We start from the raw sequence: 14,062 nt of genomic DNA on the forward strand, positions 1-14,062 counted from the left end.
ATAATTACAGTGCTAGCAAGAGAAACCCGAAACAAAGCCATACTGTGTTGCATTGTTATACTACCGCCCCATGAAGGACACAGTCATTAACTATCTGATGTCGCAGGTTACATATGGTTACACTTTAAAACGATGGTTATAGAGTACACACGTTATTTTTCTACAATTAAAAGAAGTTTAGGAGTTGAAATGAAAAGAACAGTAGAACTAACTAACCCTTCTAACAGTCCATAAACCAAAGACAATCTGACTATATTGGTCACTTTCATATTATTTTCCTGAATCTGAACCACAAACATCCAATAAGGTAAGCAGGTCCTGTCGTCTCTCCTCTCCCTGCTACCAAAAGGATTGGCTGATCACGTGTGGAGCCACAAAGAAGTGTGACCACATCAAAAGATAACAATGCCAGTATTTATGCGGGCTAAATATACAGACCTAATTTAAGATCCGTGCACGATCTTCGCCGTCACAAGGCTTGGTCGGTATTTGGTCTCTATTTATTTGAAATAGGAATTAGACCAATAGCCTTTTTTCTGTCTGTTTATCTCATTATCCAGCCTTTGTGCCAAGCACACAAAGACATTTTTGTTACAAAAAAGTTTTTCAGCTCTTCATTGCACTTTGTACACTTAGCATGTTTATCCCAAAACTGATATGGCACAACAGCCAAATATTAGTCATCTGATAAAACAACCAGAGTGAAAATTAACATGTTTTAACAAACCACTGCGACCCTTATTAACAGAAACAACCCCCAAAAATATTGGAAGATAAACTAAGACAGATTAGATGTCGTGTTAGCCTTTGTATTCAATCATCTGGCAGTTAATATAGCTCAGCTTTGCGTCTTGTGATATGAAATTTGTTCCAGGTAGCCTAGGGTTTTGTATAAAAAATACATGAGAATAAAAACATTATCTTCATAGATCGCATCAAACGGAGGGAAATGTGTATCATAAAGGGTGACTTCATGCTGCATTGGAGTCGGTGAATGATTATGAATGACAAACTACGCCACAAAATATCTAAAACACTTCATGGGACATCAGTGTATTAGTTTTACACCTCTTAGCAAATGTGTAGTGGATATTTTAAAGGAAGACATCCAGCAGTCACTGAAAAACTGCCTTCAAAGAACAATCGAAAAGCTACCTCCGCAATCATGCAAATGTACTAATGTAAGCAAATTCAGATTCATACTGGAAGCTACTGGTCAACTACCTCAAACTCAGTAATACTATGAAACTTCTAAAACATTTAAGTGGCATAAAATGATGAATGAAAAAAGCGCAAATGCCATTTAATAATCTCATTCTAATGTGCTGTAGTGCTTTCTATTCATTAGAAAGTCATTACAAATATTTTCCAATCGGTTAGTCTTGGTGATCGATGTCAGTAAAGCCTCTCTGACCATAGTGGCCGCTGACAAGATGGAGTATTTATCTCGTAATGTGCTAAAAACTGTGGTTATGCTTAAAAAAAACTACTTTGCGTGACAAGAGACAAAAGTAATAGGAAAAAAAAGCTGCTTTCTTGCACGCCCCCACACACTTAAGCCAATTACTGTGTGGAGTAGGTGTGAATGTTAGATTGTCGAGGCTGACAGTGGTGATCGTGGATGAATCAGTATCACAAAGGCTCTAATCAGCTGCCTCTAGCAACTGATGATTTTCCAGCCGAGCAGAAAGTGTCCCCCTGTGAAAAAAATGGAAGTTGTTATAATTACAGGGTAACCTTAGAACGTCCACAAATGAAGTGAAATAATATGAAGTGAATATGATATCAAATTAAACCACAGATATATTGAGGGAGGAGGAAGATAATACTGACAGTTTGAAGAACTAAAATAAAATCACACAAGCGGAACAGAAAACAAGTTCTAAAAATGGTACTAATCACAATTTGCACAACATCTGACGTAAAACAACACACCGATGTGGATGACAATCCACTTAAAGTGCTAAAACATGAAACATGCCAACCTTTACCAGACAAATTGATTATGTTTGTGATACAGCCCCTTTAGACCAGCGCTGAAATCTCCCAGCCCCCCCTAAAGTACCCAACATGCATTTCTTTGCACGTGGTTCAGTTTCTCTAAAATGCAGCAATTGAAGAGGTGGAGGTACCTTCAAAACTCATGAATAATGACGCAGGGCCAGATTCATATTCACATTTTTCTTACAGGGAAACTGAATTCAGTGTGATGCAGTGTTGCTGCAGCACAGCAAACCTCTTGCCACAGTGTTGCAGTCAGTCGCTTTATTACAAATGCAGCATTACTCTCGTTGTGCCTTTTCGTGCTAGATGTTTATATAGGAACGAACAGCATAGAACAAACTGTGAATGTGAAATGTGCTAACTTTAGTTTCCTGCTGTTATCTGCTCCAGGGTAAATAACTTGATGGTGTTATGATTACGGTTGTTGGCTGTGGCCATTATTTAAAAATGATTACTTGCTCAAAATAACATTTCTGTTTTTCTTGGGAGAAAGCTGGTATTTCTTCTGAAAATATAGACTTCAGTTTAAAGGGGAATTCCACTGATTTTTACACACAGAAAGTAGCTAGAAGAAATTGGCTTTGTAACCTAAAAATTACCTTAAGTTGAAAAATATACATATGTCCTTTGTAACCACAAAAAAACTGTTGGATGCCCATTGATTGCAATGAATGTTGCCAAGAGTTAAGGCAACCAGCTGGTTGAGTTTGAATGTACAAAACCCTCAGCCTCTCATCGACCACTTTCAACAGCAAGGTGACTGCACAGGTTGCCTGCTTGGTAAATGATAAATGGACGGGTACTAATATAGCACCTTTCTACCCAATTTGAGTGCTTCTACTACAAGTCTTATTCACCCAGTCACAGCCACACTCATACATTGCTTTACCCTACCGCCTACTGGTGTTGGCCAGAGGCCAGAGATATAGCAGCCTCGCCTCTGTCAGTCTGCCCCAGGGCAGCTGTGGCTACAACCGTAGCTTGCCTCCACCAGTGTATGAATGTGAGCGTGAATGAATAATGGCATTGTAAAGCGCTTTGGGTGCCTTGAAAAGCGCTATATAAATCCAATCCATCATTATTATTATTATTATCTATACCCTACGATGTTTCTTATCTGACATTCACACTCTGACGAGGGGCAACTCAGGGTTCAGAACCTTTGACACATGGGCTGGAGGAGCCAGAAATTGTAACCCCCAACCTTTTGATTGGTAGATGACCTACTCTACCACCAGCTGTTGCTCAGATGTTTAAAGCAAGTTGGACATCTAGGAAGCAACCTGTCTCCAAACAACTGCAGTATTGCAGATTGGCTAAGGTTTGCAAATAATTGGTGTCTGATTTATAAACTTAGACAACATGTTACAATCAGTTTGCATCGGTCTGCAGACTCCTTTGCAACCCGTGTGCAACCCGTCTCTTTGAAGTAGGGGACTTGGCTCAACTGGTTGCCATCTGGTTATATTCTGGTTGCTCTCCTATATAAAAGTGCCTATGTCACTTTACAGGTAAATTTCTGTTCTGTAGCAACTATTTATAAAGAAATTTCAGAATTTTCAGATCTATGAGTTTCTTGTTGGACTCTGAATGTAAGCAGCCTATGTGAAGTATGTAGCCAGCGGCAGCATATTTTTGACACTTTATGACAGTTTGCTGTTTATTGCAAAGAGATGTATCCCATTACATCACTCAGTGTTATATAAGAATCAGTCCATTTATTACAGTTTTATCAGTGTTTTGGTGCACTGTCATCAATACATCTATCTTTTTTTACTAACTTTGTCCTGACTGAGTTATATATCTTTCCAGATATATTTGGAAAGAGAGCATGAAGCTAAAATATGAGCAGAACCTTTTTACCATGTTATATGGAAAAAACAAACATTACTAAAATCACTGGATCCCCTTTAAACACTGTGCAGTCACAACACGTAAGATTATGTAAGAACACTTATAGTTCAATAGTGATTCCTCACTCATTATTTTTCAGTTTGCAAGCAACTGTTAAAATCACCAGCAAAGTTGATGAAAAGTTTAATAATAGGAGTAAATTAAAGTGAGAATTTACTGGAGATGTTGTGTGGGACTCTGTGGTGATGTGCAGCCTCAGACGTCCTCCCTAAAGCATCATGGGGCTAATAGGCTGTAAGCTTGAAGCTGAGGTTTTTGTGTGTGATATTCAGCATCACTTTAACAAAGATTTTGGGTAACTCAAAGGTTGTTATGTTAATGTGACTTATATAAATTATTTTGATATTTAGTTTTACCATTAAAAAAATTTACAAACCATTCAGAACATATGTTGTTATCCAGTGTTAATGACTTGTAATATCTAGTGTTGTTTGTAGAATAGAGGTGCTTTGTTACAGACTGTGATATATTAAAAAATACCACTGTTAAATCTTTCAGATGACGGTCTGAGCTGAAAAGAATGTATTTTAGAGCAACGTATTTAACTAGTAAATATGCAAGTGTTGTGATCCTCCACAGCAAGAAAGATATCACCATTATTATAGAAATATGAATTCATATGGATGAAAACGTGTGCTTTGTACAAAAGTCGTCCACAGGAGCCTGAACCAAAGAGCAGCATGCAACATAAGGCGAGTTTATCTTTACACATGCTGTACTGTGCAAAGGTTCGGGTAAAATAAGGATGTTATGAATTTTGACTTCCCTAGATCTTTAAGAACATCATCACCAAACAACACCTCTTCACTACACCTACAGTGGATATCGTTACTGTGTCATCACTAAGCTTTTTTAATGAGAAGTGGATCCGACTGAGAAAAAAAGAACACTTCACTCATACAGTAGCAAACTCTTCATCACAAGGTAATCAGGGCTTAAATTACACTGTGCTTTATCATCTTCTTTTCTCTAAATGGGACCATAATTTGGTAAATGAACATCATGATTCGCACTCAAAACAAGGGATTGAGACCATAAAGTCTTCAGGAAAGTGTTTACTAAATATTAGTTAAAGCGAGTGATAGGGTTTCTAACTTGAAGACTTGTTTTATGCAATTCGATTTTTTTTTCTGCAATCAAAGATGTCGCCTCCTGCTGGCCATTAAAAAGAATGCGATACAGTTCTGTGCAAATGAACGTCTCTCAGGACACTATGTGTTACACACTGAAGAAAGACAAGGTTCAACCAGGTGCACATGAAGGTTTATTGCGCTGAAACACAGCAAAACAGTTCAGTGTTACTGACGGCTTCCATTGCAATAACTGGCCTGCGTTACTTTTGTGACCCGTTTGGCTGAGCCGCCACTGCCACCTACTGGCGAAACTAAATATCGCCCTAACATGACATCAGGTGGGAGCAAATGAGCTTTTCGCTCTGTGTTATGATGCAAACTATTGTCACAACAAATAGCAAAAAATATGATGGGGGGGGGCACGAACACATAAGGAACACATCTGAGACTTGTTCTTAAATACTCAGGGTGCCACATATGCTGTCCTGTGAAAAACTAAGTACACCCCATGATTCAAAAGCTTGTAGAACCACCTTAAGCAGCAATAAAGTAACTGAATGAAAGCAAGTACCGTATTTTACAGACCATAAGGCGCACCGGATTATAAGGTGCACTGTCGATGAACGGGTCTGTTTTCATACATATGGCGCATTAAGAGAAACAAAACAGTCAGATAAGTCAAACTTTACTCATTCTTCTTGCGTCCTCCATTTCCGTACCATTGATTCATTAATGTTGATTTTTCTCACAGCTGCTGTTGTTGCAGTATTGTGGATAGTTTGTCTCAGTTATTCTCCTGACTGAAGTTTGGTCCGTTTACAGCATCCTGCCATGCGTTTGCATTTGTCCCTAACCATCAGGAACCCTCACGTTAACTTTTATCAAGTGAAAAATATTTAGCGTTCATCCTCCAGCTTCACTGTGTTTATGTTATGCTAACATAGCTGTGTCGCTAGCGATCACATAGCACATCATTATAAACCAGCTAGTCCAACTTCAGTAACCCTATAAACGTGACTGCTGTTTAGTTTTGTGTCTTCATTTATGTTGGAAGTGATAGCAGAGCTGTACGTTTTTTTCACAAATCTCTCAGTCAGAACATGCTATATCATGTTTAGGCGGAAACTAGTGAGCTAACTTTCTGCTAACTTCTAACTCCGTTAAGTGTAATAAATTCTGTTTTCATGGATGCCTGGATGTTAAACTTCATTGTTACACCTGGTAAAGCAGCGACGCTGATCATTTTATTAAAGATGAAAGAATTTAGACAGTTTTTAACTCTCAGTGATGCCGCAGTGTTCGTTTGACTTTGGGACCTGAAGCAGACGGAGTTTGGATCCAGATTACTCAGCGAGGCTCCTGACTACGGTAACCGTAATGCTCCGACAATCCATCAAGCAGTGCGGCTTCGTAGCTTACCAAAGCCGTACTAAAACATTTTTTGACAGATTTTTGAGCACCGTGTACCACATAAAATCGGTTCCAGGTCAGTAAGCACAACCAGAATTCATACATAAGGCGCACTGTTGATTTTTGAGAAAACTAAAGAAATTTAAGTGCGCCTTACAGTCGCGAAAATACGGTAAGGTAATTTAATGATTTGCAAGGTACCAAGATCCTGCAAAACAAAATCATTAACCCTCCATCACCGTGCTTGACAGTTCTTTGTGAGTTCTTTGTGCTAAAATGCTAAGTTTGTTTATTTACCAAATATGGCACTCTGTATTATGGCCAAACATCTCCACTCTGGTCTCATCTCTCCAAAGTTTAGTAGTGTTGCAGACCTGTTCCTGTGCTACCATGTTCTTTTTAGAGAGAAGAGCAACACTTACAAACAAGCCATATTTGTTCAGTCTTTTTCCAGTCGCACTGCCATGAACTTTAACATTTTAAATGCTAATGCGGGCTGAAGAGCTCTTGGGTTTTTTGAAACATTTTGCAGTGCATGGTCTGACCTTGGGGGTAAATTTGCATGGACACCCTCTCTTAGGAAGAGGGTAGCATCATGTTGTCACGCACATGAATGCTTCAGACCAGCAAACTGACCAACCTTCTGGTTTTATAGAGGTGCTCACACTTGCTGATAATCACTTAATCAAATGTATTTGATTAGCAGCATGTGGCTGGTAATTACTCTCTTTGTTTCTATGGAAGCAGTACTTAATTTTCACAGGACTTGAAGTAAAAACTGTCTTTTTCCCATGACGGCATGTCCTGGAAAATATGTCTTTTATATACAGCCTAGAGCCACTGTGTGAAATTTAGACAATTTGGAGGTGAATCAGGTCGGGGTATTTTCCACATTAGTCATTTGTTAAATGTAGCACAGAGCTGTCACGTTCATTCTTTCTGCTGGAAAGAGTCTGTGTGGATCAGGCGAGGGAGCACCAGGATAAGCTAGAGGATAGAGCCAGGAGTATATAGGAGGCAGCAAACACGATGCCTAATTGCTAATGGTAAATGCACCACACTATTGGCTGCATAATTCACACATGAGGGCATGTGACATCACACAGGCTTTGAGGATTTAGCCTCATTCGCTTCTCTTCTGATATTCCAATTCGGAGTTGGATTTTCAGTTTAAGAAGTAACTGCAGGATCAACTTTGGGTTTTCAGTGTCACTACAGTAGCTTAGTGTTTATGGAGTACATTATATTTAATATAGACAGAAATAAAAGGATAAAACAGCCTCAGACTACGCGTTTCTGATAGTCACAGCATGTGTTGTGCTTCATAATACAGCCTATATGCCGAAAGACTCCCTCCAGTCAGCCAACAAACCCTGATTTCTCCAGCTCGGGCTAGACTCTATGTGGAGTTCTTCGTTCATCTAGAGATCATACATTGAAAGCAAATGCTACTTTGATTACATCTGTTTTACATCTGATTTAATCTGTTTTAAAAAGATCGATTCTTTACCGTTTGCGTTCCTATGTATGGAAGTGGGTAGAGGAAGTGAGACCTATGTCTACAAATGTAGAGAGAGCAAATACATTTTACTAATTGTTTACAATGTTAAAAACTTGTTAGAAATCAGAAAATAATCAAGTATAACAATCACACTGTAACAAGTTTTTCTATTAAGGAATGCAAGTAATTAACTATCATTTGGCATCTTAATAAAATAATAATAATCTGCTTTGCTATTTTCTGCTTTTTGGTAGATAGGAAAATTCCTGCATAACCCAAGTAATTATACTTTAGCATTAGATATATCATTTTATAAAAGCATGTGCAAACTGGTGGATTAGTCATTGCAGAAGCAAGCAATAAATCTGTTAAGCATAAATTTGTTTTTATATTAATCAGCACTGACACACACTGTATGAATTTTCCTTTAAGGAAGGAGCTAGTAGTTACTTCTGGTAGGACTGGTGCTGTGGAGGAAGACTGCCTCCAGTCTGTATTTCAAAGCTCTATGGGCCTTTGTACACTGATGAATGACCTGCACTTTTACAACACCTTTTAACTCTCAGTGCATCTCTGCAAAATAGACTCACACACTGGTGGCATTTCTTTGTGTCCTGACTTTGGCTGCAGCAGCTGTGTTTATTGTAGCTATATTTTTTGATTTGCTTTTATTTGTCATTCATTAATGGTTATTGTTAGTGTGATGTATGTAACTTTAAACCCATCCACCTGCTTCAGAACTCGACTCTGGATGTAAGTAGTTAATGTGAATTTCTGTGTATGTGCATGGCAACAGACTGCACGGTTAACAGTTTATCTCAGTTAATTGCCATATTATTGGAAACAAATTGCACATTACTGCCAACTTTGCCCAATTCAGTTGCAAACTGCTAGCAGACTGACAGCAGAGTGACTCCATCTCACTGATGATTTATCATCATCTTGACAGATCAAACCCACTCTGACTGCGAGTGGTCTCCGAGCTGGTCTCTGTCTTTGAAGCAACTATGTCAAAGGCAACCAGCCTACAAGGTCATTGCACATGGTCATGCCGTGGGTTCCAACCACTGTTTTCTCTAGTTAAACTGTAGCACCAAGTAAACAGACTTGTGATTGCACTCAGTAAAGCAAATTGAAAAGTATCCAGGGTGTGTTGAGCTTGCGTCATAGTTCTGACCCCAAATCTCTGTCAGGCCTGCAGCAGCTGTTGCAGGATGATGTGGAACGAATGATGCCTGAAACCTTTGCACAGTACTTTATGTTACAGTGAGAATGTTTTGGATCTTTGCTTTGTTTCGTGTTTTTTTTTCATGCCATCTTTATTGCTACACAGTCACTGTTGTAGTACAAGTTGAATGTGTTACCCGTTCATGCCTTTGTCAACGTGTACAGAACTGTTGTAGTATTTGAGAAGAGTCTCGAGAGGCCTCGGGCATCATAAATTTGAAATCATGTTGTGAGCTCGGCGTAACCATACTCTGGGTTAGAGGAACTACTTTTGTGTACTTTTTATTCAATAATCTAAACGTGTTTTAGAATTGAAGCATGCTAGCTCAAGTGTCATGGACAGAGGATGTTTACTGCACAGTGGCCTGTGACTTTGTTGAGTTTCTGTGAATGTATTAATGATGTCAGAAGAAAGTGTTCTTGTGGTCAGTATTGCCTGATGACAACTCAGGAGAAGCAAAAGCTATGTTGCAAACTATACGTGTGGCTTACAATGCAAAACTCTGACTCTATATTCTCTATATTATTGTGATTTATATGTGTTCTTGTACTCGATAGCTTCCTGTGGTTCTGTTTTGATTCGTGTCACAAAGGGTTTAACTCTGACGGTTTTATGAAGCCCAGTTCTATTACTCATGTTTCAGTGGTGAAAACATTTATTTTTTATTTTTTGTATTATAAGGCACTGCAGAAAAAAAAAGTAACTGCTCAGCTACAACCACAGACAAAGCAGCAGCACTGGGTGTCTGTCTAATGTGACTGCTACAGCTCGTCCCTGTAGCCAGAGCAGGACGTGTGTTGCTATAGAAACCATGATATAGCTCGTGATATTGATGCTCAAAAAAAAACGGTTTCACTCAGAGTGGAAACTGATGTGCTGGCATTATTAATAGAGTGTGAATGTTTGGGGGGTTTCAGCCTGTTTGTTGGGCCCAGATCAAACTGCCCGCCTCTAACCTTACTGCAGAAGAAGGCTACTTGTGATTGGATCACTTCCAGACTAGACCCGCCTTTCTATACAACTTAATTAGTTCTGATTGGATCTTATCTTTCACCTCGTTTTTATTCGTAGATGAAAGTCTCAGAACGTTTCATCATAGTATTTGTCCTCATGCACTAGTTTTTATTTACGTCATGTTTTTGTGGGAAAAAAAAGTTGTTGATTTAAACTACGAGAAAAATTATATGTCAAAGAAATTATCACCGTTTTTGTGGAATGGCCTTAATGAGTTCTGACCAATTATGCAGGGCAAAACTACCATTAATTCCTTGAATAGGCACAGGAAGCTGGCACCAGGAAGTCAAACATCACTGACTCCTTTGTGAAAATGGCAAAATTGTTTTTTAATCACATCTCCATTTATTTTTAGTGAAAAAGTGAAAGAAGCCTCTTCAGAGCTGAAACGTCTTCATGAACCACGCAGCTCCATAAAACGAGCATGGCAGTGGGCTAAACACTAACTCTGAGATGTCTAGACGCAGACTCAAGAATAATAAAGCCGCTCATTCGCATCTTTTATATACATACTTTTAAAAAATATTTAATTTGATTCAATTTTCAGTTCATCAACAACATTAATTTTATTCTACTGATAAAGCCGGAGGGAATTTCTCTCTAATGAACTCAAAGAGTTGTTGAGGCATTTCACAGTAAAAGTCATCCTCGTGCTGGAGTGGAGAAAATGTCAGCGTATTAAGAGGCTCAGTAGCATTAATCCTGTGGGCAGCTTGGATATCAGTGAGAAGCTGTTGGGGCGTTTCATTGTGATCCAGACAAGCTGACCCTCACACTCAACTTTCCTCTTTGCTTTAAAGGCTAAAAAATATTCCCAGAAAATTCAGAATGCCAATCTATGACATCCTGCAGCTACTTTATAGATTATTCTTTATGCCATGCTCTGCTTCACACTGTAAAAAATCCTGGCACAACTTCACCTGCTTCCGAGGTGCATGGAGAAGATGAAAGAATTAAAAAAGCAGGAACTCCAGCAACACTTGAGGAAAGAAGAACAGCTTTAATAATTGACCAACGCCATGACCCTGATGAAGGCCACAAGCCGAAACACGTTGGTCAATTATTAAAGCTGTTCTTCTTTCCTCAAGTGTTGCTGGAGTTCCTGCTTCACACTGTGCCTGCTTGCACACCAGCTGTGACACTAGTTGCTTGTGGCTGTAGCTGAGGAGCTGTAACACGCAAACAGCTGCTGCAGTGGCAGATTATTACAGACTGTGTGCTATCATGCCACAACTGCGCTTTATTCATGTTCAGTCTACATCATGTGTTCAGGTTTAACGTGTTAATTATGTGCGTTGTTTTGTGTGCCTGTTTTGTTTCTCTTGTGTAAAGCTACCAAATAAACGATTCTACCCGACTGCCTTTGTGTTCACATGTTGTGATGAATATGCACCTCACTTTACTTCTGTGGTAGTAACCACGGATGAAATCCATTTACTAATGCAGTCTTTGTAATACACAGGTGCAAGCAGAATAATTTAAGCAGGTAGAAATAATTTTTAATCATTTAAGAGGGTGGAAATTCCAGTTTGTGCTCACTGCAAGATTGGTTAAGAAAAATAAGACTGCAGTTCACATCAGGTTGACTTGTTTGCATTAATGGACTTTAACATTATACTGATACGCTGTCTTCTTCCCTCATTATGTTGCCAAACCTTTGCTCTCTTAGTAAAGAAACTATCTCCCATCAAAGACTTCATTAGGAACATGGGAAACATGCGTAATTAAGACAAACTGACCCCTTTTTGTAATTTGGCTTGAGGCACTGAAATATAAGACATGCACAAGAATGGAAAGAAATTAAAAAAGTTTTCAAGGTTTTTCAGAACTATTTTATGTTCTCTGTGCCCATAAAAATATCGATTTACTAGTACCGTTTCAGTGGGGATGCTTTGCTTCTTGCAAACTTTAAAACTTTCTGCAAGAGGCAGTGGGCAGCGAGCAATCACGACAATGTAGTGTGTAGGAATGGCCGCTAGTGGCAGAGCCAGCTAATTCAATCCAGCCCAGTTCAGGTTTATTGATGTAGCACCAAATCAAAGCAACAGTTGCCTGAAACCAATGCAAGGTAGGATAAAGATGCTACAATAATCAGATGACTGACAGAAATTCAACTATTAGCTCCTCTCACCCACCAGTTACAGCAGATGGCCGCCCCTCCCTGAGCCTGGTTCTGCCGGAGAGTTTCTTCCTGTTAAAAGGGAGTTTTTCCTTCCCACTCTCACCAACTGCTTGCTCATAGAGGGTTGTTTAATTTTGGAGGTTTTCTATGTATTATTGTAGAGTATTTACCTTACAGTGTAAAGCTGCTTGAGGCAAATCTTGTTGTGATATGGAGCTATATAAATAAAATTTAATTGGATTAGAATTCTTGAGAAACGTTTTTAAGGCCACCTGTAAGGTTCACAAGACAAATCAAGCACAGCAGACGATAACAGTCCAGTGATTAACCATTAAAACCGCCATAAAAGGTTAAATGTCGCACAAATTACAGCATTGACGTGCCTGAGCCACATTATGACCTAATTTGATGTGTAAATTGCTAATTAGGATCAGCACAATTTCATGTCTGTCTCAGAGGATTAGAGTGCCCGGTAGTCTTCATGTCCTGCCAGCTTCTAATATGCCACTAACTCCTTCAGAGCCCATCCCTGCTGTTTCATCAAGCTAGCACTTGGCTGCGAATCCTGATGTAATTGGCACTGAAGTGCAGGTCAAGATTGAAGAATCTTTAATAGAAACCTTGTGGTGACAGGCTGAACATGTTAAATGTGACCCTCTTGTTCTATCACTTGCTTACATCATGTTTGATTAAGGAAATTGATGCAATTAATGTAACTGTTGCATCTACTTGATTAGGCAATAAACACTTTATTTAATAAAAAGGTTCCCAGAATTATAAAAAAAATAACATTCTCTCATTGATTTCATGATTACTGCGATAAAATAGGATCTCAGTTTTAAATCGTGCACCTTCAGTTGTATGTGAGGGGTACTGCAGAGTATAAATTATTGCATGACTTATTTCATAAGGGGACTGCAGTCCTCCATGAATGCACCTGAACTACTGTACATCAACATGGTAAGTCTTAATCTGTGTGCATTCATGTGCACATATTGTGAAACATTCATCATGGCGTGTTGCTGCAATCGCAGCAGGACTCTACCAGCCTACCAAGCACAAACGAATGAATGAACTGAAGCCTGAAGTTCAGCAGCAGTTCTTCAGCTAACAGCACAAACTGACCAGAGAAACAGAGATTGTGATGGCAGTGACCTTTAGGACAGACCTATTATTCCTTTCCTTATTTTTTTATCATGCATTTATTGCTTCAGGGATGGATGCTAATATTAAAGTGGACAAAGTTTTAAATAATGGGGTCAGCATATGTAAAAGTAATCTGTGCGAGCTTAAAGCTCAGGCTTCAAACTGTTCTGAACACTCAGTGCTAAGCTTACATCTTTGTGATGTCACAGCGAAGGGTATCTCCCAGAATAGCCATACACCTAGCCCACACACATGCCGCTCAAACCTGTGCACAAGTCGCCTTAAGGGAAGGAGGAGGAGAGCTAAAGCGACTCGTTTCAGACAGAGCATGAAGTGGGCTGTGAATCATGCAAAGCTACTGTAACAGAATCCAATAGAAGAGAATACAGAGATGGAAATGAGAGCTACTGCCACAGCTTTTGATTAAAAACACATTTGGGACACCATTTAAAATCATTTTGAGATCCTTTTATTTTTAAATACAGTCACAGGACTGAAGCATGAAGAGAACCTGGAGTTATATTAATAACAGTAGACTGTATTTAGCCAACATTTATACAACAAGCGTATGACTAACATATGTGACGTCCAGTTCATTAGCCATCCCTCCCTGGCATGTGCCATTCAAAGGACTGAAGGCTCATTATAAA

This window comes from Oreochromis aureus, linkage group 12 (assembly GCF_013358895.1).
Source record: "Oreochromis aureus strain Israel breed Guangdong linkage group 12, ZZ_aureus, whole genome shotgun sequence".
NCBI classification, from domain to species: domain Eukaryota; kingdom Metazoa; phylum Chordata; class Actinopteri; order Cichliformes; family Cichlidae; genus Oreochromis; species Oreochromis aureus.